Here is a 22676-nt window from a genome sequence, read left to right as displayed (position 1 = left end):
ATAGGAATGTGGCCACTTGACTAGATGGCAGTGTGTTAGCTTCTAAAACTGAAGTTTTCTACTGAAGAACAGTGGACATCAGGAGGTGACTAGCAGATTCAGCCATGTGGAGAGAACCTTCCAATGCAATACAAAAACTACAGGATAAAGGCTGGAGGAGTGGCTCAACTGGTAAAAGCTCTTGCCTAAATTCAATCTACAGTATAGAATTAGTATTAGTCATCATTCCATTACTGTAACAAAACACCTGGGATAATAAAAAAGAAAGGTTTCAGTGGTTCAGTTCCAGAGATTGCAACCTGTGATCAAGTTGGCATGAGATAGCTCACTGCAGCACATGAACTATATGCTCACCCTAGCACAGCTAGGAAGCAAAGACAGGAAGTAGGAGGGGCAGCTCCCATTGGCCCTTGGAGGCCACGTCTCCTATGACCTAACTTCCTCCCACGAGGCCCCATCACTTCCCAGTAGCACCAGGGGCTGAGGAGTGTAGCATCTAAAGACACCGGAATTTTGCACAATTAAGGTAGCAGGTGAGTGTGTTGCTAGATGACACTACTAGAATGAAATACAGGGACCTCAGCTGTTCATTTATGCACTCAAAAGTGTGTGTGCAAGAAGAGCTCACTACAGGCTTGGCATATATTCATTAGTGAAAGAATATTCCATGTTGAACCTGTACAGAGAGCTGGAGTTCACAAGAGCATAGAGCCACAAAGGGAGAAATTAACAAAATAAAGTAAAATAAAACTGAAATTAACCAATCCCAAATATCCATGATGTCAGGACAACTTACATCATGCATTTACTATTGGTACATCTCACCTGGCAAGAAGAATGTCTCAGTAGACACCAGGGGAGCAGGTGGCAGTTCATTATTGACAGTTTTTCAACTGTCAATTGATTCAAAAAGAAAACTGGACAAAAATTTTTTAAGTTTCAGTTTTTTCAGGAAAATAAATGTTCTTGTAACATAAATGCATTCTAGTATATTTCAGATGATTTGGGAATGAGGCCTACTGTAGACTGGAAAAATCTTTAGAAGCTTAAAAGCTTAAAAGTATTTTCAGGGGGTTTGGTTTTTGTTGTTGTTGTTTGGGAGTTTTGGTTTGTTGGTTTTTTGTTGGTTTTTTGCAATTTTGAGGTTTGAACTCAGGGATTTGTGCTTACTTCACAAGCAGATTACATACGCTACCACCTGAACCATACCCCCAGCCATTCTTGCTGTTTATTTTGTTAATAGGGTCTTGATTTTGCCCCAGGTGAGCCTTGCTGTGATCCCCTAGCTACATTTCCCAAGTGGCTAGGATGACATATGCACCAGACAGCACCCAGCTTTTTCTGGTAAGATGGGATCTCCCAAACTGATTTGTCTGGGTTGGCCTCAAACTTCAAACCTCTCAATCTGCACCTCCCCAAGAAACAGGGACTACAGTCGTGAGCCTCCACTGTCCGACCCGGGTTCAGTGGCCTTCAAAAAGTCAAAGCCCAGTGGCGGGCCTGGCCTAAATGCAAAAACTCACAGCACAAGCTCAGGCACTGGGTTAGGAGAGTCAGCGAACATTTTTTGTGCATGAGCAGACATAAGCTATTATTGTTTATAATTTTCAAACATTGATAAGGTTTAGCAGGCAGGAAAACATTTGTGAATGGCCTTGTTTTAAATGGGTCCCAGGCAGGGTCATCAACCCCAGAGGGGCGCCAGTGGAACACAGGCCCGGGAAAGTTCCATAAAGAGCCTTTTCCAGCCACCAAGCCTTCTTCAGAAGCCTTGATCCAGGTGGAGCCTATGCTCCGAACACAGCACATCTGAATGAGATCCAAACTAGCCCTCCTCCCTCTGAAAAACACACTCCTTCCTCCTGATTTCTTTGGAGCTCTGTCTAGATGTGTTTTCGATCCCTGCATCCAAACTAGAAAGAACGCAGCATGGAATGATGACAACTCCACCCCAAAAGAGTATTTCAATGCCCAATTTCAACTTACCAAGCCCTTTTCTTCAACACCTCGTTTAATACTGAGCACTTTTAAGGAAAATCACACACATACACACACACACATTCGTCATTGGCTGGCAGAAGGAGCTTTTATTCTGGACTTCTAAGACTTTTGTTAGCAGAAAGTGAGTCAAGTAGCTTGCTATCCTCAGAAACAGAGAAGACCAGAGCATGGAGGGCCTAGCCACTTATGAAGAAGAGGGAGGGCTTTGAACCCCCCCCAAAAAACACATTTCAAAACCAGACTTAAGCATCTTATATGAGGTGACTCCCACCTTTAAAATTTTAATCACAAGCTAAAGGCTAAATAATAACATTTCTACCTGGGGAAATTAAGAAGAGCATTTCCATCTATTAAAATATATTATTGATGTTTTATCTTAATTAAAAGTGGTGACTGACCCCAATAATCAGATTTGGGGAGAGGTGGGGGGTTGTTGTTTTTAATGAGTTAAGATATTTCTTTCTGGAGTCAACAAAGACAAAGCTTGAGATATAAATGAGCCATTTGCGGTGGTGCCTTTGTACTTTTTAATTAAAGTGATGTCCTTCCGTTGGAAGTTATGGTAGCAATGCATTTTATTGCCTCTCTGCTGTGGAATTTTTAATTATTTATGTAAATGTATTAGCACAGCCAGCCTTATTTTTAGTGGTCAGATTTCCCCCCTTCTGAAAGTACCAGTGGGAAGCAAGGCCTCATCAATTACATAAATGAATTTTTTTAAGTGTAACATCACCATTGTCTAAAAATAGAAGCTTGGTTTTTATAATGACCTAGAGACGAACGTTTTCACTGTTCACTTCAGTTACAGCTAGCCATGTGGCTAAACAGTGGAAAGGTGGTTTTTTTTTAAACTAATTGTCCAGCTTCTCGAGTCATCTGTCTGCATATCTTCTTATACATTCACTGGGGAAGCAGGCTTTCTTAGTTGTAAACATACCTTCAAATTGGCGACGTTTGAATATAATTACAGTGGTCCTTGTCAGCCAGGGAAATTAATTCTCAGAACCAGTATAGAAAGCATTCACAAATGTTAGCGTTGTTTCTTGTTGGATATTTTTAGCGTTGTTGGACCTGCTTAGCGTTTTTCTTTCATTTAGATAAAGGCATTTGAACTAGAGCAGGGTCGCTACCTATATAGTGAGATGGAAAGGTGGACCTTCAGGAATGCAAGGAAAGAACCCAAGCTTTTGGTTATCTGAGACCAGCTGCCAATCACCAACACTAGCCAGCCAATGAACACATGAGATCCTGAAAGGGGCTGACCCCAGCTGTGGCTCCCCTACAGGAATGACCCTGTAGGCTGTCATGTGACCAAGCACCGCTCCCAAAATGCTTTGCAGACAACTCTGCTGTTTAATGGAGGGCTGGCTCTCCTTGTGTGTTCTAATGGCACTGTTGAGCCCTCTGCTCCTAATCTTACCTCAAGGCACCAGCTGATGCCATTAGAACACACAGGGAGAGCCAGAGAAGGCACAGAGGATCCCAAACGCGCTGGCTCAGGGACCAGGAGGCAGAGCAGGAGCAGGTGATCTGGATGCCGGGGAGGCCCAGACTAGAGACAAAACTCTGTCATCAGTATCCAGGTGGCATGTGATCTGGAGAGTTTGAGTGAGGGTAGATAAGAAAGGAGGCAGACACAGTCAGCTTGCTGTTCCCGCTACAAGTTCGTGAGGCAAATCATCTTATAAAGAGAAAAGGGCTACAGGGAAGACAGCGCCATTAGAGCCAGCCTGGGCAAAAAGCTAGCAAGATTCCATTTCAGTCCCTGAGCCAGCTGTCATGGTGTGTGCCTGTCATCCCAGCTACTCAAGAGGCTGTCCATGGGAGGATTGTGGCCAGAGGCCACAAAAACATGGGACCCTACCTTAAAAAAAAATAGGGGGGGAGAAAGGCTGGGGATATGTGACACTGTGCAAAATAAAAGGAGAAGGGAGAGACAGAGAGAAGCAAAGAGATAGACAGGGTACTTTTGGCTCACAGTTTGGAAATACCACTCTGTGATCGTCAGGCCTAGTGACGGATGCTATGCCCACATAGCATGGCGGAAGCATGCGGCAGGGTAGATAGTATCAGCCTCGGGGTAAGCCAGGGAGGAAAAAGAGAGCAAGGACAGTCAGGGCCTGGGGAGCCCCTTTGAGGGCACCTCTCCAGCCATGGGGCCCTCTCCCAGCAGCACTGGCGGTGAGGATCGAGCCTTCAGTGCATGGGCCTATAGGGCACATTTCAGACCCAAAATCCAGCACTGGCATAAACCATGCCTGCCTCACTCTGAAAATTATCAGCTGGGCTTGACATGAAAAGAGAAATCGCTGATTGACAAACAAATAAATAAATAAAATCTAGAGTGCAGCCAAGTGTGGTGGGTGATGTCTGTAATCCTGGCTGCTCAGGAGGCAGATATTAGGAGGCTCACAGTTCAAGACCAGCCCAGACAAAATGGTCAAGAGACACCCCATCTCAAAACAGCTATGTGCAGTGGTGTGGGTAGGAGGGTCAAAATGTTGGCACAACACTGCATCCTTTGTGCCAGGAATCTGGGGAGACGGTCAGCGCAGCAGGGCATTGGTCTTTGAGCTTCCTGCTTGTGATTCCACTGGGCACAGAGCTGTGAGTGATGCCTGGCGTTCCCAAGCACAGACACCAGCAGAAAATACACAGACCCAGGCCCCTCTCAGAGGTAGTCATGGTGCTGCCGGCCTCCAGTCCAGCAGTATGTGCTCAATAAGGTGTCCCTAACCTGAAGCACATGTCAACAAGCGTCTGGTCTCCTTGACAACACGAGTAGACCAGAGACCATAATCCCATATTCCGCCAGGAGCAGTGGCTCCTCACGGGCTAACCCGGCGTCTGAGGGGAGGTCAGTGACTGATGGTCGCCCGCCCTGGCTGGCCTGCGTGGTCAGTGTCTGTCCCCTCTCGCCATGACCCAGGTACGGACGTGAACCACACCTGTGTATCGCAGAAGGAACTCAGCAAATTTTAATTTGTTTGATGAGTAAATTACAAAGGAATGATTTCCAAAGTTCACGTTTACCAGGCATGAGACCGTAGTGAATCCTATTCAGGAGTTGATAATGCCTCTTTGCCATGGCTTAAAAAAAAAAAAAAAAAAAAAGGATTCCATCAGGGCCTGACTTTAATCAACAGAGCAAATGAAAGCTAATTAAACATCTTCATTTAATTATTACTTGAAGCTCTTCCTAGTTTGCACTTCCCCTGGAGCTTTGGAGACGAGAGGAGATGTCTCTCCCTGGCCCTCTCCCCCAGCACCCCTGGATGGGCCCTCAGCACCCCCCAGAAGGGGCCCCCAGCGTCCTTGGACAGGCCTCAGCCCCGGGGACAGGCCACGGCATGGCGCTGCCCAGGCCACTGCGCAGCCAGGCCCTGTCACCACGAATGAGTGTGGTGCACAAATAGAGCTAGAACCTGTCCTCTTTTACACACACACACACACACACACACACACTTGCCCAACTTCCTTCACTCAACAGAATATCTGGGGGGGCTCCTCCCATGGGGCCTGCATCCCCAGTCTCTTAAGATCCCGTGTAACCAATTCCGCTCCATCCAGCCCCTGTTCTCAAGGAGCTTGAGGCTTGCTTTTAACAAGGCAAGGATTGTCACAGAACTACTAGGGTCTCACTCTCTTTAGAAGACCGTGGTGGTTTTTATCCGATAGCTGATACCCTCCCACCGGAGTTGTCTGTGTGGCTGTGTATGGGCAGGGCACTGTTACTGGGGGCACAGTTTGAATCAAGCAGAGCGACTCCCTCCTGGCAAACAGTAAGTAGGTGAACGGCTAACAGGATTGTTCACATTGACAGGTGTTACCAAAGATGCCTGAGAAGTAGTCTAGAAGGAAATGTTGAAGATGTTGAAGGACCAACATCTGGCCAGGGGAGAGGAGGGGAGCAGGAAGTTCAGGAGCGTATCCCTGCTTCTCTCACATGCAGGTTTTTCCACAGCAATCTTATAATTCCCTTTTTCAGTCCTTTGAATGCTTTCTAAGTTGCAATACATCCTCATTGTATAAAACTAATAAACAGCTCAGGATGGAGGAACAAATTAGAGCTGACCTCTAACCCCACCACCCCGAGGCGGCCGCTATCGCATTTCACGTGGCGAGTTCCACGGGCAGAGCGAGCGTTCTGTTTCATTTCGGTGTAATTAACCAGGCCGTGGGAGCCGCTGTCGGCTTCCTGGGGAGCTGAGTTGTGGGTTTGTTTTTTTTTTTCAGAGCTACTAATTTTTGATTAACAAGAATGAGAGCAACATTTAAGAGGAACGTAATTACACCTTCCTCCCCAGCTCAACCGAACAACACGTATTTCCCCAGGAAGAGCCGAGTCAGGACTCAAAGGACACATGGCTCTGAGCCAGGGGACTGGGAAGGACGTTTTTCATGTCACCGCTGAAACAGGTGTACGAGCACTCCAACAGTGAAGCATCTCGGCCGTGGGTTGGGGACCCAGCGGAAGCCAGGCTGAATAATAACTCACTTTGTCATTATTTAATTCTGTGGCGGCCGCCGCTAGTGATCCAGGATAGAAAGCTTCAGTCCCCCAAAAGATGCAAGATTCCGTGTCAGGATGCTTAAGACCAGAAGAGGCAGGAGGGGGGCTGCTAGGCCCCTCAGGGGGGCTGCACTGGATGTCCGGCCCCTGATCTACGTCTTTGGGGGTCCTGGGGTGGGGCGGGGAGAGGCTGTATGGGGATTGAATTCATGGCCTTGCCCTGGCTAAGCAGGTGCTCTTGCCACGTGAACCACGCCTTCAGCCCCTTTTTGCCTGTTACTTTCAAGGTCAAGCTCAGGTTGATGCCTGGCTGCGATGCTGCTGTGTGTGCGTCCCCGCTGCTGTTTGTGTAGTGGTGTGTGCCCCATTGTGCAGAGCACTGAGTGAGAGAGTGTTTCTAGAACATTGTCTAGGGATGGTCTTGAGCTGTGGTCCTGTGGTCCCCTGATCGCTGGCCTCCCAGTAGCTGGGATTACAGGCTTGAACCAACACATTGGGCTGATGCACATCTGTTCAAAATGACAGACTTGCATGCCTCCGTCTTCAGTCCCTTCAGTCCACCTGTGTCCTCGGACTGCATCCCGGGTGCCGTCACAGAGGCCATGTCTGGTCATCAGCAGCGTCCACACAGGGCTGTTCTACCAGCCATGGGCGGAGAGACCTTTACCCTGCGGGAGGCTGAAGAAACAGCAGATCTGGAACTTCACTGTCTGTGTGGGAGTCCCCAGCACTTGCTAGTTCAGACACCTGTCCAGTGTCTCCTCGACCTCCTCACTAGGCAGCCAAGTGAGTGGCCTACCCCTCAAGCCCTCCCCAACCCCTCAGCCCTCCTTCAGCCCTCCTCAGCCCTCCCCAGCCCCCCTCAGTCCCCCTCAGCCCTCCTCAACCCTCCCCAGCCCTCCTCAGCCCCTCCTCAGTCCCCCTCAGCCCCTCTTCAGCCCTCCTCAGCCCCCCCAACCCCCTCAGCCCTCCCTCAGCCCTTCCCAGCCCCCCTCAGCCCACCTCAGCCCTCCTCATTCCCCCTCAGCCCTCCTCAGTCCCCCTCAGCCCCCCTCAGCTTCCCTCAGCCCTCCTCAGTCCCTCCTCAGCCCCCCTCAGTCCCCCTCAGCCCTCCCTCAGCCCCCCTCAGCCCTCCTCAGCCCCCCTCAGCCCTCCCTCAGCCCCCCTCAGCCCTCCTCAGTCCCCCTCAGCCCCCCTCAGCCCTCCTCAGTCCCCCTCAGCCCCCCTCAGCCCTCCCTCAGTCCCCCTCAGCCCTCCCTCAGCCCCCCTCAGCCCTCCTCAGACCCCTCAGTCCCCCTCAGCCCTCCCTCAGCCCCCCTCAGCCCTCCTCAGCCCCCCTCAGCCCTCCCTCAGCCCTCCTCAGTCCCCCTCAGTCCTCCTCAGCCCTCCCTCAGCCCCGCTCAGCCCTCCCTCAGCCCCCCTCAGCCCTCCTCAGTCCCCTTCAGCCCTCCCTCAGCCCCCCTCAGCCCTCCTCAGACTCCTCAGTCCCCCTCAGCCCTCCCTCAGCCCCCCTCAGCCCTCCTAAGCCCTCCCTCAGCCCCCCTCAGCCCTCCTCAGCCCTTCTCAGCCCTCCTAAGCCCTCTCTCAGCCCTCCCTCAGCCATGCTCAGCCCTCCCTCAGTCCTCCCTCAGCCTCCCTCAGCCCTCCTCAGTCCCCTTCAGCCCTCCCTCAGCCCCCCTCAGCCCCCCTCAGCCCTCCCTCAGCCCCCCTCAGCCCTCCCTCAGCCCTCCTCAGCCCTCCCTCAGCCCTCCCCAGCCCCCCTCAGCCCTCCCTCAGCCCTCCCCAGCCCTCTCTCAGCCCTCCCTCAGCCCCGCTCAGCCCCCCTCAGCCCTCCCTCAGCCCTCCCTCAGCCCTCCCCAGCCCTCCTCAGCCCCCCTCAGCCCTCCCTCAGCCCTCCCCAGCCCTCCTCAGCCCCTCGGCCCCACAGTGCAGCTCCGCTTCAGCACCACGGTCAGTTCTCAGCCACCTCTCCGCCCAGTTCTAACTCGGGCTGCCAGGGCTCTGTGGTGACCCCATCTTGCCCAGGGGCCTCCTCGGCCCCCTTCAGCCAACCTGGCACCCCAGGCCCAGCTGCGGGTGGACTGGCCCAGGCAGCACAGGAGCAAAGGGCCGTGGGACTTTGGGCAGGTCACTCAGGCGCTAAGAGCGTGCTGTGTGTGTGTTAGCTGTGATTGTGTTGCTTGGCGACTCACCCAGCTGTGGCCTGGCCTGGAAACCTTCTATCTGACAGCCCTGCCAGGACACGGCTGCCCTGCCCCCGAAGTCGCTTGGGATGCTCCACAGCCTCGCTCGGAGGTCCTCACCCCTTCCTCCTCCACCCGCGTCATCTGTGTCCAGCCTTCCCTTGGGCAAGATCCTAAGAATGTGCTCTGGTACCAGGGGCCAGGCGGCGGGGGGCGGAGGAGCAGGGGGGAGTCCAGGTAGTGCGGGGGGGCGGGGCTGGGGGGTGGAGAAGCCCACCAGCCCTTCAGAGGGCCGCACACAGCAGCCGTCTTCTTCACTTGTGCTATTCTGCTGCGTAAAAACACCTCATGGTCACGTAATGTCGTTGATGTCAGAAGCCTAGATAGAACAGGAGCCAGGGAGCCAGGGCTGCTGGCGGAGCAGAGCCGCACCTCCCTAAACCCCCTAAAAGGGGCTTCCGAGCTCCCTCCTCCTGGGCCAAAGGCCAAAGCCAAGAGGCGGTTTCTTTGTTGGGTGACTCCTGTCAAAACAGAGCTACATCCTTGAAACAAAACAAAATGAAATGCCCCCCAAAAAAACATTTTGTCAAACAGTGCCTTGAAAACACAGGCACAACACAGGCTGTGCAAAGTGGTGCCGTTCCTGAAGACCTGCTGCATTATGTATCAACTTTTTACAAACAGTTCTGCTCTTCCACACCAGTAATTCCACTCTGAGGAATTTATCTCGAACAAATCAGAAACACTGTCAGAAACATACGCCCTTAGGAAACAGATTCTTGTGCGGAGCTGTGCACTGAAGGCTTATTTATGATAGCAAAAAGTTAGAAAACTCTCCATGTCCAACAATGGGAAATTGCCTAAATGCATAATAAAGCAGCCAATGAGTGAGTAATAGGTACTGGTGCAAAGCAAGTTTTGCAAGAAGTTTTCAGCTGAGAAGTGCTCCTGGTGTTAGCTGAAGCAGGGGATCTAGGGGCCCCCCAGCTGGCGAGCTGTGCCATGAAAGGGAGGTACCTTGAATGAAATCCCCAGGTTTTCCAGGCACTGGTGGCTCACGCCTGTAACCCTTGCTACTTGGGAAGCTGAGATCTGAGGACTGAGATCCAAAAGAAAATATATGAGAGTCTTATCACCAATGAACTACGTAGAAAAAGCTGGAAGTGGCACTGTGGCTCAAGTGGTTGAGTGCTAGCCTTAGCACAGAGAGGCTCAGGGACAGTGCCCAGGACCTGAGTTCAAGCCCCAGGATCAACAGGGAAAAAAGAAAGAAAGAAAAATAAGGGATAGCACCCAGGTACACACACATTTTCTCTCTCTCTCTCTCTCTCTCTCTCTCTCTCTCTCTCTCTCTCTCTCTCTCTCTCTCTCTCTCTCTCTCTCTCTCTCTCTCTCTCTCTCTCTCTCTCTCTCTCTCTCTCTCTCTCTCTCTCTCTCCCCAGATTAGTGTGCTCTCAGGGGCTCCTGGAACGAATGAGTTACATCTTCTCCTTCAGTATTTTCAAGTTCTCAATGCTGACCACATGCTTTTATAAACAGAAAAATATTCTTTTGTGAGACCTAGGGCTTGAACTCAGGGCCTGGGCACTGTCCTTGAGGGTTTTTTTGTTTTTGTTTGTTTGTTTGTTTGTTTTTGGCAGACGGGGGGAGTGTTGTTGTGGTTGTTTTTTCTCAAGGCTAGTACCCTACCACTTTGAGCCACAACTCCACTTCTGGCTTTTTGGTGATTAATGGGAGGTAAAAATCTCATGGACTTTCCTGCCTTGACTGGCTTTAAACTGTGATGCTCAGATCTCCCCCTCCTGAATAGCTAGAATTAAGATGTGAACAAGTACCCAGCTGGAAAACAAAAACAAAAAACGCAATTTTCAGGAAGCATGGAACAAGGACTTGTTTCCTCTGCCATGGATTCAGAGGTACCAGGGTCCTTGCTCCATGTTTGCAAGAACTCGGATGGGGGCCCAAATCACCAGGCCCCTGAGTCTGTAGGCCATATGCTCCAACGGCTACCACGGGACTGGCCTCTTTCAGCCATCGGCAGGTCAGCCAGAACTCCATATGTCCTGATGACCCATCACACAGCCTATGTTTTTGTTTGTCCGTTTTGGGGCCTGAACTCTGGGCCTGGGCGCTGTCCCTCAGCTCTTCAGCTCAAGGTGAGCATTCTACCACTTGAGCCACAGCGCCACTTCTGGCTTTTGCTGCTTATGTGGTGCTGAGGAATCAAACCCAGGGCCTCATGCATGCAAGGCAAGCGCTCTACCACTGAGCCACCTTCACAGCCCAACAGCCTTGTTTTGCAAGGAGAGATGAGACAGCGATTCCTTCCTGAGTTCTTTAAAGGCATTCCTCGGTATCTGCAAAGCCACACGGGCCCTCACCCAAACCTCCCGGCCCAGCCAGCCCACGCCCTGTTACAGGCACAGAAGGCCGTGGGGATGTGTAAGGCATTTGGCTTCTCACCTGGAGATGTGGTTTCCTACTTGATCGGGAGAATAAAACTGCTAAGAGACAAGTTAAGGGGCAGATCGAGATGCATTTCTGGTGTTCTCTCAGAAGTGAGATTTCAGAATGGTTTCAAGTGGACAGGTTGTAAAGACGAGAGAGAGAATGAGCAAAAACAGTAATAATAGTTTGCCCTGAAGGCACAATAAAATAAACTATATATCCATCCTAGCCTCGATGCCAGAATGCTAACACTGAGCTGGCTGGACGCGCCCCGCACACCCAGCCGATCACAAGCTGCCTGCCTTCGGAAGCAACGTTTGGGGTATTCTGGGAAGTACGCCGTGTATGGGTTCAACCAGACGTGTCCCCCCTTGGGGCTCAGGCCACTCCAGGGACTCAATGCTCATTTCTCACCAACTCGAACTCTGTACTGTTACCATAATGGGGGGGGGGGAGGGGGGAATCTTCCAAAGTTCAATTGGAATTTGTTTCCTGTTAACGTAGTAATAAAGAGCCAATGTCAGGAAAATAGTTCCAGCGTGAGCAAGCTTGCACTGCTTGCTATGCAGTGTGGAGACCACCGTCCCCCACACACCCACGTCCGGCCTCCCTGGGGCACTGGGGGGACCTTGGTGGAAACTTGTAGAAACTTGTAGATTTTTCTGATGTCATCTGAATCATTTCATTGAGATGAATCTTTCTTTTTTTTTGCGGGGGGGGGGGGTCCAGTCGTGGGGCCTGAACTCTGGACCTGGGCACTGTCCTTCAGCTCTTCAGCTCAAGGCTAGCACTCTACCACTTGAGCCACAGCACCACTTCTGGCTTTTTTCTTTTTGCTTATGTGGTGCTGAGGAATCGAACCCAGGGCCTCAGGCATGCAAGGCAAGCGCTCTACCACTGAGCCACCTTCCTAGCCCCTGAGATGAATCTTTCTATGAAGCTGAAATCCATCTTTCATGGATTTTGACTAGGTTTCAAGAATACATGCTTTCCTGAAAACTGGTATGGGAGTTCCTCAAAACAAAAATCTAAAAACAGAACTTCCAGCAAATGGAGCATTAGTCAGCCACAAAGGAGGATGAATGAAATTATGTCACTGAGGGTAGCGGATGAGACTGGAGATGACCAGACCAGGTTAAGATAACCCAAGCTCAGAAGGACAAAGGTCACACGCTTTCTCTACACAGAAGCTTAGACCACAAATTAAATTAAGCATACACACACACACACACACACACACACACATACACACACACACACACACACACACACACACACACACACACACACACACACACACACACACACACACACACACGACCAGAGGTGCGAAGAGAGAGAACTTATTTGCAACTGGGCCTGTTTTTGAGGGCTCTTGAGGAGAAGAAAAGAGACCAGTAGAGGGTAAAGAACATGTATGGGACTAACTACATTGTGTCTGGGTGTCATGATGACCTCACTAAACACAATGAAAACGTCTTCAGTCTGAAGACGCACAGGGACCAAGGGACAGGAACAGAGGCTGGAGTCAAACATGGTGAGGAGAGCCAGAGACTCGGAGAACACACATCGTGCCTACACCCTCCAAAAGGACCACAGCTCTGCCCAGACCTTTGAGCTTAGACCCTGACATCCAGAACCGTTGAGATGATGAATTTAAGTTGTGTTAGGCCTTTAGGCTGTTAGCAGCATGCAGGAACCTAAGATACCATCGCCCGTCTATTTCCACTACTAATACATGAAGGTCCCCGCAATCACCCTGCCGACCCATGCCACCCACCACCTAAAACCCACCACCCGAGGGGCTGGGCACGCCACAGCTCGGGAATGGTGCCTTCACCATCCTGGTGTCCCCTCGGGGTTCCCACAGAGCCCTTACAAAGAGCAAACACCCAGCAAACATTTATCTAATTACCCAGAAAGCTAGTGTCAGGTTGTTCCCCGTGGTGAGACTCTCAAAACACATTTGTCACCAGGCCTATTTATATTTGTCCCGAGCTCGTCATGCATGATGGGAGGAGAAAGAAATGAGTAATTTCATTTTTCCTCTGAGGAAGTCAACATTTTTTTAGTAGGAAGTCAGCATTGTATTCGCGAGCGTTATGGTCCTGTCCAGTCCAGCCTGCGCACCCGCCCTGGGTGTTGGACCCACCATCACGGTCAGACATACGGGAAGGTTCTTTGACCTAGCTTCCTGACCCGATGGGTTTTCTTCTCAGTTGATTATATCCGCCTCTCTTGAGTTACCTGGATCCCTAGGAAAAAGAGATCTCTGAGAAGCTTATTCATGCTACCGGCCTTGGGTGACTGAATGGCACAAAGCGAATGGCTTGTGTTTAGATGACTGGAATCTACTCAGTGTGGGCCTTTGCCATGGCAGTGTGCTTCCCCTCCCCCCCCCCGTGACATTTGGCAGCATCTCGGATATTTAGATGGGGTTCTACTGGCATCTAGTTGACAGGGATCAGGGTAAACTCTAATATGTACACAGCCCTTCTGCAGCCAAGAATTACCAGCCCTGCCAGGCACCAGTGGCTCACACCCGTAATCTGAGCTACTCACAAGGCTGAGATCTGAGAGTCGCAGTTAAAAGCTAGCCTGGGCAGCCACGTCCATAAGACTCTTATCATCAGTTAACCAGCAAAAAGCCAGAAGTGGAGCTATGGCTCAAACAGTAGAGCACCAGCCTTGAATGAAATAGCTCAGAGACAGTGCCCAGGCCCTGAGTTCAAGACCCGGGAATGGAAAAAAAGAAAAGAAAAAAAAGCTGGTTTAATAAATAAATGGCTATGAAGCAGGCTTCTGAAGCAAGGCTGTGCCCGCGAGCTCAGGTGGCGGGGGGGGGGGGGGGGGGCAGGGTAAGATGCTGGGCCTTCCAGCAGTCCCTACACCTGCATGTCCAGCAGGGATCTAGAAGGATCCATTGGGTGCTGCCCAGTACCTTAGTCACTAAAGCTGGGAGTTTTACCTATCGATGATGGATTTTCAACTGTCAGTAGAGGAAATAATTTGAAAACATGCAGAACAGTCTGGAGAAATCACAGTCCATATTACTGTCACAAAGTCGACTAGAGAGCTGTTGAATATGCATGAATCTGATGGGAAGAGTCTGACACAGGTGCCTATGGCTCTGTTTCTTCTGTCGAAGTGGGCGGGTCCCCAGCTTCTCCAATGAGGAGTGAGCTCTGACAACGCCGGTCTGTTTTCACCCTGTTGAGAAAAAGCCCTTACCCCTGATTCTTCATTAGATTTTTTGCCAAGTGCCTTTTCCCAGTTCTCTGGTGTTCTTGAGAGGAAGGGAAAGTACAAGCAGGCTCCGCCTGCCTATCCATTTCTTTGCATCATTTGTGATCTCAGGTAATTGATATTTGCTGAGCAAGGACTCTCCTGCTAGGAGGAGAGTGTTCAGCAGTTTGGCTGAGAGGGAGTTTTATTGCTACCATTTGCTGCATTTCTTCACTCATTCGTGCATGCCTTTGTGCATAATGCCCCCTCCTCGTTCCACAAAACAGATGAAATGGAGCTTTATTGCTGCGCATTCACGCTGGCATAAATATTAAATTCTGTGCAGTAATCACTTGGGCTCCAGCTATAGTTAGTGTGGAGTTACTAATGGCTAATGCAAAGCTTCATCTCCCAGCAGAAGTTAACATCCTCTCCTCTTAACCAGGGTTTGAATTACACTCCTTTGCAGCTGGCTCTTGGGTGTCCAGCACCATCGCCTTTCTCCTTGCTGACCTTGCAATGCCTGGACATCTCCAAGCATGCACAGGAGCTGCAGTGAGTGAGAAGCTGGACGGAAGCCCAGAGCCTGAAGCTCCTCACGGCCAGGCCCCGCTTTGTCGCTCCCGGTAGCACATGGGTCTTCCTCCGTGGTCCAGGGCACCTCCCCGGCGGGTCCTCTTTCTGCGGTGGACTTCAGGCAGCAGAGACCAACTCTGGAAATGTAGTCTGAAAACAGCACACGAGGAGGCTCTGTGGAGGTGACAGGCTGGGCCACCGCCGTGGTCCTGGGAGAGGCGCAGGTCACAGGGACATGCCCGGCCCAGTGCTCAGTCCAGGACAGGAGTCAGGGGCCAGAGGCTCCATGATGCCCAGAATGGTGTCAGCTGCCTGCCCAGGCTGATGAGGGAAGCGCATCTGAGGTGTTTTTGCTTAAACAAAGGGAGAAGAACTGTCGTGATGGGTGGGAGAGAAAAACTGTTTCCAGGCTGGCCATTGCTCTCCTGCCATGTGTGGTGAATGTTGCTGGAATCTTCCCTCTGCACATGCAGTTCGCCTTAACATCATCTTCCAGATACAGTCTTCCACTCTGCTGAGTTCATCATGTTGCTTCCCATGAAACTGGGAAAGCCGAGACTTGCCTCCTTTCATTTTTTAATAGGCTTTATTTTTCATTTTTTAGAGCAGAACTGAATAGAACATTCCGAGGTTTCCCATGAGCCCCCTGTCCCCTGCGCAGGCGCGGCGTCCTCCAGTGGAGGGGTGCCTTGGTTGTAACGGGCAAGTCTGCATCAGCACGTGATTGTCACCTGCGTCCACAGGGCACACCGGGGGCCCGCCCGCAGCTGTCCACTCTCTAGTTTGGCCAAATACATCATGGCATGCATTATATTCTCCTAGCAGATGTCTCAGGGCCATAAAACTCCTCTGTGCGCCACCCATTCATTCACCCCCCACCCTGATGCTCTATCCCCCTCCCCGCTCAGCCCCAGAACCAGCTGTGAGGTATCTGCCCGTCCACCCCAGCAGTGAAAAAAGGCAAGGATATGAGTGTAGTTAGAAGAGGAAAGCCACCATCGCAGCCCAGCATCGTGGCCGCGTGGCCTGCTGTCCGTCACATGCACTCAGTGTTTCTCCTGGGACAGGGCCTCCCTGTCCACTCTCAGGCCCCGCCTTCCAGCTCTGAGCTCATTGGATTGGGTGGCATTTTGCTTAAAAAAAAAAAAAAAAGTTTACCGTGAATGTAACGGGGAAGAATTCTGCTAATTTTCATGCAGTAGTGACAGATGAATCGTTGACTCGGTTTTACTGCGCTGTGGTCCCCTGAGGAAGGCCAGGTTCCTAAATCACCCTCCTGACAGGTGCCATATTTCTGAGCCCTGAGCCACGCTGTGACCTTCTGGTCTCACAGAAACGAGAGCTGGGTGCCGTGCATAATCAAGGGGACGCACTGAGTGTTTTAAAGTGTGGGATGAAGCCGAAATCAGAGAGCAGTGTCCGTCTGAGTCTGATTAGCAGAACCAAGGCCATCAATCTCCCACCATCCTGGTGCGAAAAGTGCCGACTTCCCCTTGACGACAGGATGGTGAGATCTAGCCTGACAGCCAGCCTGCGGAAGACCAGCTGCGCCTGCGACTTAGCTCGAGTCCACCTGTGCAGGGGGCTCACCTCTGTCCTCCACCCAGGGACGCAGACGCCTGGGAAGGTCACCGCCCTTCTCAGAGACCCAGACACTAGACTGCTGAGCCGGAATCTGTGCAGGGATCCCCGGGACCCTCTCCAAGCTGCCTCTGATGGAGGCCCCTTCCTGACATCAGCTCACCCAGGACTCCTGTGCCTGGAATGTTCTCCCCTCCCTGGACTGCAGGGGACCCTCTCCTGTCCAGTGAGCGCCCCACTGCCTTCTCCTCGGAGCCTTCTTGAGTACCCACCGAAGAATCGCACACCCCCAACTCTTCCTCCCCCACCCACCCTTCCCGGGACCATCGTCCAACGTGATGTCTTTCACAGCTCTGCAAGTTCTTGTGTCGTTTGCTGCCTGTTCTCTTTTGACTTTTCTCTCTATCTCTCTCTCGCTCGCTCTCCTGCTCTCACGCTCTGTCTTTAGAACATCAGGTAGATGAGGACAGGAATGTCCTGTCCTCTCTGCTTTCGTACATGCAGTATACAGAATACCTAGGACTTAACCGCTACATGCGGAAAGGACGGACGCGTGGATAGATCCGTGAACATGTGGACAGGACCTCCTCACTTGCCTCACCGTGGGCTGGGAAGGTGGCTCAGCGGTAGAGCGCTGGCCTTGCATGTAGGAGGCCCTGGGTTCGATTCCTCTGTCGCCAGGCCCACCCCGCCTAGAGGAGGCGGTAGATGCATGAAGAGATGCTTTGAGCCCAAGAGCCTCGACAACAGAGACGGTGTGACAAGATCAGAGAGAAAGACACAGTCAGGGAAGGACCTGCAGACAGACCACGCACAGGATGTTGGGGCAGAGGCAGCAACATCAGCGAAGGCACAGAGGCTCCGAAGCGCTGGAGCTGCTCCCAGAGTGCGTTGTGCGTGCAGGACGGCGTGAGGCGAGGTGGATAGAGCCCGATCTGCAGGCAGCGGAGAGGTCCCACAGCCAGGCTCAGAAGGGGGCCGGGGTCCATCTGAGAGTTAGAAGAAGCTCATGTAGACACAAGACGGGCATTGGGGGAGAGAGGGAGGCGGGGGGGGGGGGGGACACAGGAGAGAGGGTGTCCTGGAACAGAGGGACTGACGGAACTCAACGTAGATGGATGCTAGGACATAAGAAGGGAGAATGGCGAGGGTTTGGTGCTCAGCTGGGTGGGGGCGGGGGAGGGAGATGCTGGGCCATCTCCCCAGGTGGGAGACGGTTTCTGGTCGTCCCCACCCATCTCCCTTCAGTCTCACATGCTTCATTCCATCTGTACCAGAAGCCTTGGGCTGGGAGAAGCCCCTCCAGGGCCTGTTGCTGGATCAGCTGCAGCAAAATCCCATGGAGGATTCTAGAAGGACAGAGCCTCAGGCCCCACCCTGACCACCAGACAAGAACACCAAGGCTGGGGCCTGGGAGTCTGTGTCTTATTCTGGGTTCCACCACGTGGACATCTAGATGAAGGCTTGTCCACCAGGCACTGTGCAGGCCAGGCAGAAGCTGCAAGCACAGTCTGGGTCAGCTGAGCCAGTAGCCTCTGTCACACACCCATCTGTGACACCCCTTCCCAAACGTGCACAGCACAGCCCTGCGGGAGGGGAGGGGAGGTGTCGAGGGCACAGCATGGCTGGTGACGGGGTGTTGAATCCACAGGAGGACGTGGATCTAGAACATTCTAACGCAAAGGCAGTTGTTTCCCGTCCAATGTGATGAGGACATTACATGGGTAAACCAACAACAAAGAGGTGGACCAGACCAGCGGGTCTGGGAACACTTGGAGAAGGACTAATTTTTAATGCATGTTTCAAAACACTAATTTTCCAGAGGAGAAAAATCAAGTTGCGCCATTTATAACCCGTCATCTGCAATGAGTCGGAGGATATTTCTTTCTGTGTTGTCAGTTAACCTTCCAAGCCAGTCAGAATACAAAGCAGGCGGCTGGACCATAAATCAGCTCTTGGGAGCTGATAAATGGATATGAGGCAGACCCTGCATTTGCATTGGCTCTGGGGACATAAATCGACTTCTCATGATCTTACTTTTTAAAAAAAATGATCCTGCTGATGTCAGAGAGCAATTCATACAGCCATTCTTTCCTGGCTATTTATTTTTCTCACCTTTAATGATCCCCCTCCCCCCCTCTCTTTCTCTCTCTGCATTCACTCTATATTGTAAAATGTCACATGACATGTACGAAAAACTACCAGGATCTCCGTTTGCATCTGCCTGCCAGGGATAATTTTATAACTTTTTTGCTCATGCATGCGTAACAATCACTTGAGTAAAGACTGGCATGATTTATTAGAATCAAAAAGAACCAGGAAATATGGTGTCACGTCTTTGGTATCTGGACGCAGAAATCAAGGGTGGGAGCCAAAGTCAAGCCCAGGTTTGTGGCAGGAGCGAGGCATCGTCTGGACTTGGGGGAAACAAACGCTGCCTAGGACCAGGGATAAGCCAATCCTGCCTGGTTCTGGAGCAGACATTGCCACCTGGAGCCAAGCCCCGGCACACAGGCTCCGAGCCCCCCAGCGTACCGATCAGCTAATGCCAAGCAGGAAAAAATGGGAAGACCCATTGGGTTTTGCTCATTTTGTTTTGCCTTAATCTTGTAAGCCATTTCCTTGGACATGTTGCTAGATAGCCATCACCTTCTGTCCGTGTGTCTGTCGCATTGCTACCTGCCCTCAAAGGCAGGGGATGGGAAGAGCCAAGAATATGAGGAAACTTGTGTGAGGAACTCTGAGAGATGAAATTCTCTCCAGGATAAAGCAGGCTCAGAGCAGCTGCCAGAAACAAGCCCTGAGCCTGGGACGTGAGGAGCAAGCACTTCCTGGGATTGACAACTTTGGGCGAAGCAGCGGGATGGGGAGTGGTGGAAGCAGCCTTCCGCTCTGCACCCTTTCAGAGGCGGGCTCATTCCCTTGGAAGGGAAACTCATTTGCATAACCCCACCCATAGTGGGCATGCTACCCTGTGGAGGGAGGCTCATTTGCATGGCCCCACCCACACTGAGCAAGCTTCCCCATTCCAGGGGGCTCAGGGTATGTCTGGTCTCTGATGTCTTCCCCACAGTTCCCCGGCAGGGGCCCAGGGCCTGGACCAACTCCCACTTTCACACACTGAGTCTATTTTTCTGTATTTCTTTGCCATCGATTTGGCTGAAAGCAATAACGAAATGATCATTGAGAGGCATTTGTGAAGATTTTGCTTTTCTTTAATAACTGCCCTCTCGGGACTTAGGAGTAGGGGTAGGACTTAGGGGTAGCAGGCTGGGTGGGCAGGAGCAGTTGTTGGAATATGCAGGAAAAGTGAAAAAGAGATCCTGCTCCTAGCCATGTGCTGCGAAACGGACCCCCAGCACATCAGATGGGCCCGCAGCCCCTTGTCATGGGAGGAGTTAGAGTGTCTGGAAGGAACCAAGGCTTGGTCCATCTGAAGGTCCATCTGAAGTTCAAGCCAGGCATGGTGGCACACACCTATAATCCCAACCATGCTGGAGGCAGAGGAGAATTGAGGTTTAAGGCCAGCCTAAGCAAAAAAGTCATGTGAACTTATCTCAAAAAAAACAAAACCCACCAAGCTGGGCGTGTTGGCATGTGCCTGTAATCCCAGCTGGTTGAGAAGCAGAGGGGAATAGCCATACACTAAAGCAAAAAGGACTGGATGTGTGCCGGGCGCGGTGGCTCACGCCTGTCATCCTAGCTACTCAGGAGGCTGAGATCTGAGGATCTCGGTTCAAAGCCGGCCCAGGCAGAAAGTCCGTGAAACTCTTATCTCCAATAAACCACCAGAAAAAACGGAAGTGGTGCTGTGGCTCAAATGGTAGAGTGCTCCCCTTGAGCTAAAGAGCTGAGGGACAGCACCCAGGCCCAGAGTTCAAACCCCACGATCGACAAAAAAAGAAAGAAAAAAAAAAAGAATTGGATGTGTGGCTCCAGCGGTAGATCACTTGCAGGAAGAGGAGGCCCTGAGTTCAACCCCTAACTCCTCTCCTGTAGGCACCATGCCTAGGGGAGCCAGCAGGAAAAGAGAGCCACATCCAGAGGCCTACCAAAGCCTGTCAAGCCCCCCATTCCTTCCTCCTTCCCACCAAGAGAGGGAAGACGACAGCCTTCGGCTCAGAAAGTCCTTCCAGGTTAATACCTGACCCGGCCTCAACTTCTGACGTCTACCGCCACTCCCCCTACACCCCCACCCCAGACATAGCCAAGGCTTGGCAGGAGCTCAGAGCCGCTCTGTGAGCCGCAGCACAGACCGAAATGAGCTCCGGCTTTAATTTGATTCTCTTCTCCGTAACAAGCAGTGTTCACATTACAGACAAATTGCCCAGAAACTCCAATTTACTAAGGCATCTGCATTTCTCAGGCCTAGAAGCAAGAAAGTATCCTACAGCATTTGTGTATGGAGAGGTTTATTTTAAATAAAACGTCAGCACGATGCAAAGTGTCTGGCCACTTGGTCCAAAGAGCTGATTTGACAAAAGAGCTGAAAAGCCAGAACGTGGAAAAGCCGATGCGGGGTGGGCAGAGCCTTGGTCCCAGTGTGTCTGGACCCAGCTGGCACCCAGGGCGCTGCAGCTCTTAGTTTGGATTACGTGGGCACTGGGAGAGGGTGTGGGCCCACCGAAGGCCGTGACAGATGGAGTGCCTGTCTGTGCCCTCTGCCCTGGTCTTGATCTGAGGAGCAACGGCTGTACAAGGGGGTGTGTGGGACACAGGCCCCCCTCCACGTGGGGTCTGGGGAAGAGGCCCCAAATAAACACAGAGAGAGAAAAAAACTACTTTAGTCCTGTGTAAGCACAAAGACCATAACCGGGTGCCCAATTGCTCTGTGTGTGCATGTGTGTGTGCGTGCAAGCACGCACATGTGTACATGTGCCCAGGTACTGGGATTTTAACTCAGGCCCTTGTTTGTTCACAACTGGTACTCTACCACTTGAGCCATGTCTTTAGACCAGCTTTTTGCCAGTTATGTTAGAGATAGAGCCTCACAGACTTTTCCACCCATGCTGGTTCTGAACCGCGATCCTCTAGATCTCAGCTTCTCAAATAGCGAGGATTGCAGGCATGAGCCATGGGCAGATACCTGGCTATGTGATTGGTTTTGGGGGGGGTTTTTTTGGGTTTTTTTGGTTTGTTTGTTTGAGTCCAGTCATGGGGCCTGAACTCTGGGCCTGGGCGCTGTCCCTCAGCTCTTCAGCTCAAGGCTAGTGCTCTACCACTTGAGCTACAGCGCCACTCCCGGCTTTTTTCCTTTTGCTTATGTGGTGCTGAGGAATCGAACCCAGGGCCTCATGCGTGCAAGGCAAGCGCTCTACCACTGAGCCACCTTCCCAGCCCACGTGATTGCTTTTTAAAGAGGAAAAACAGTGAACTATGGACCCTGCAAAACCACCAGGCCCCAGCCCCCGAGCCCCAGCTTTCCCTGGAAAGGAGAGGCAGGCAGCAAGACTGCTCACACCAGGCAGAGGCCAGTTCTGAGCTCACACCTAAGCCTTTGTGCGGTGTGACTACCCCGCAGCACAAGGATGTGTTCACTGTGCGGTCACACCGTAGCGCTGTGAGACAGAAATAAATAAGCCACACAGAGGAACACAGCCGCTTGCTTGCCAGCGGGGAAAAAGTTAGATTCTTTCACCCCGTTTTTTATTTATTTTCTAAGCTGGGTTGACTAATGAGGGAATGAAACATGGTCCATCTGGAATTTTCATGATTGTAAATTTGTGGACCCACCGCACACCACTCCTGGATTTGCTGTGAACGTGTTACCCGAGGACCCAGGGTGGGGGGAATGTGGCCCTTTTTGCATCTTCCCTGTGAGAATTCCACTGAAGGAGACAAGACACGGGGTTCGCTGGCTGAGCGTTGCTGTCAGGCCTGCCACGCGGCTGCCACGCGCTGGCGAGCGAAGCCCAGCCTTGCGCATGATGAGCCCAGACCCAGGCCCTGGAATCCAGCCTCAGCTGGGCTGCTTTGGGACAAGTTGCTAAGCCTCTCTGATTTCTAGCAACCTCACCTCCCCAAAACAAGGATGATTCCAGAAACAAATGTGGTGGTGTTTATAAGAGTTGCGCACAGTCTGTGATTGTTGTAGCCAGCTTGTTCCTGACGCAGCCTCTCCTCAGCCTCTGCGGTCACGTGGGCCTCTC

General features: G+C 51.7%; 1 protein-coding gene across 2 annotated transcripts in view; it reads left to right on the top strand.

The window, feature by feature from the left end:
* The window catches only part of LOC138822875 (cadherin-13), a 715907-nt gene that overhangs the window by 673908 nt on the left and 19323 nt on the right, over nucleotides 1–22676 (top strand). The window lies entirely within an intron of this gene.

The sequence above is a fragment of the Dipodomys merriami genome, unplaced genomic scaffold, assembly GCF_024711535.1.
Source record: "Dipodomys merriami isolate MVZ:Mamm:240054 unplaced genomic scaffold, mDipMer1.0.p SCAF_116, whole genome shotgun sequence".
Lineage (NCBI taxonomy): Eukaryota > Metazoa > Chordata > Mammalia > Rodentia > Heteromyidae > Dipodomys > Dipodomys merriami.
This window is presented reverse-complemented; position numbering and strand designations above follow the sequence as displayed.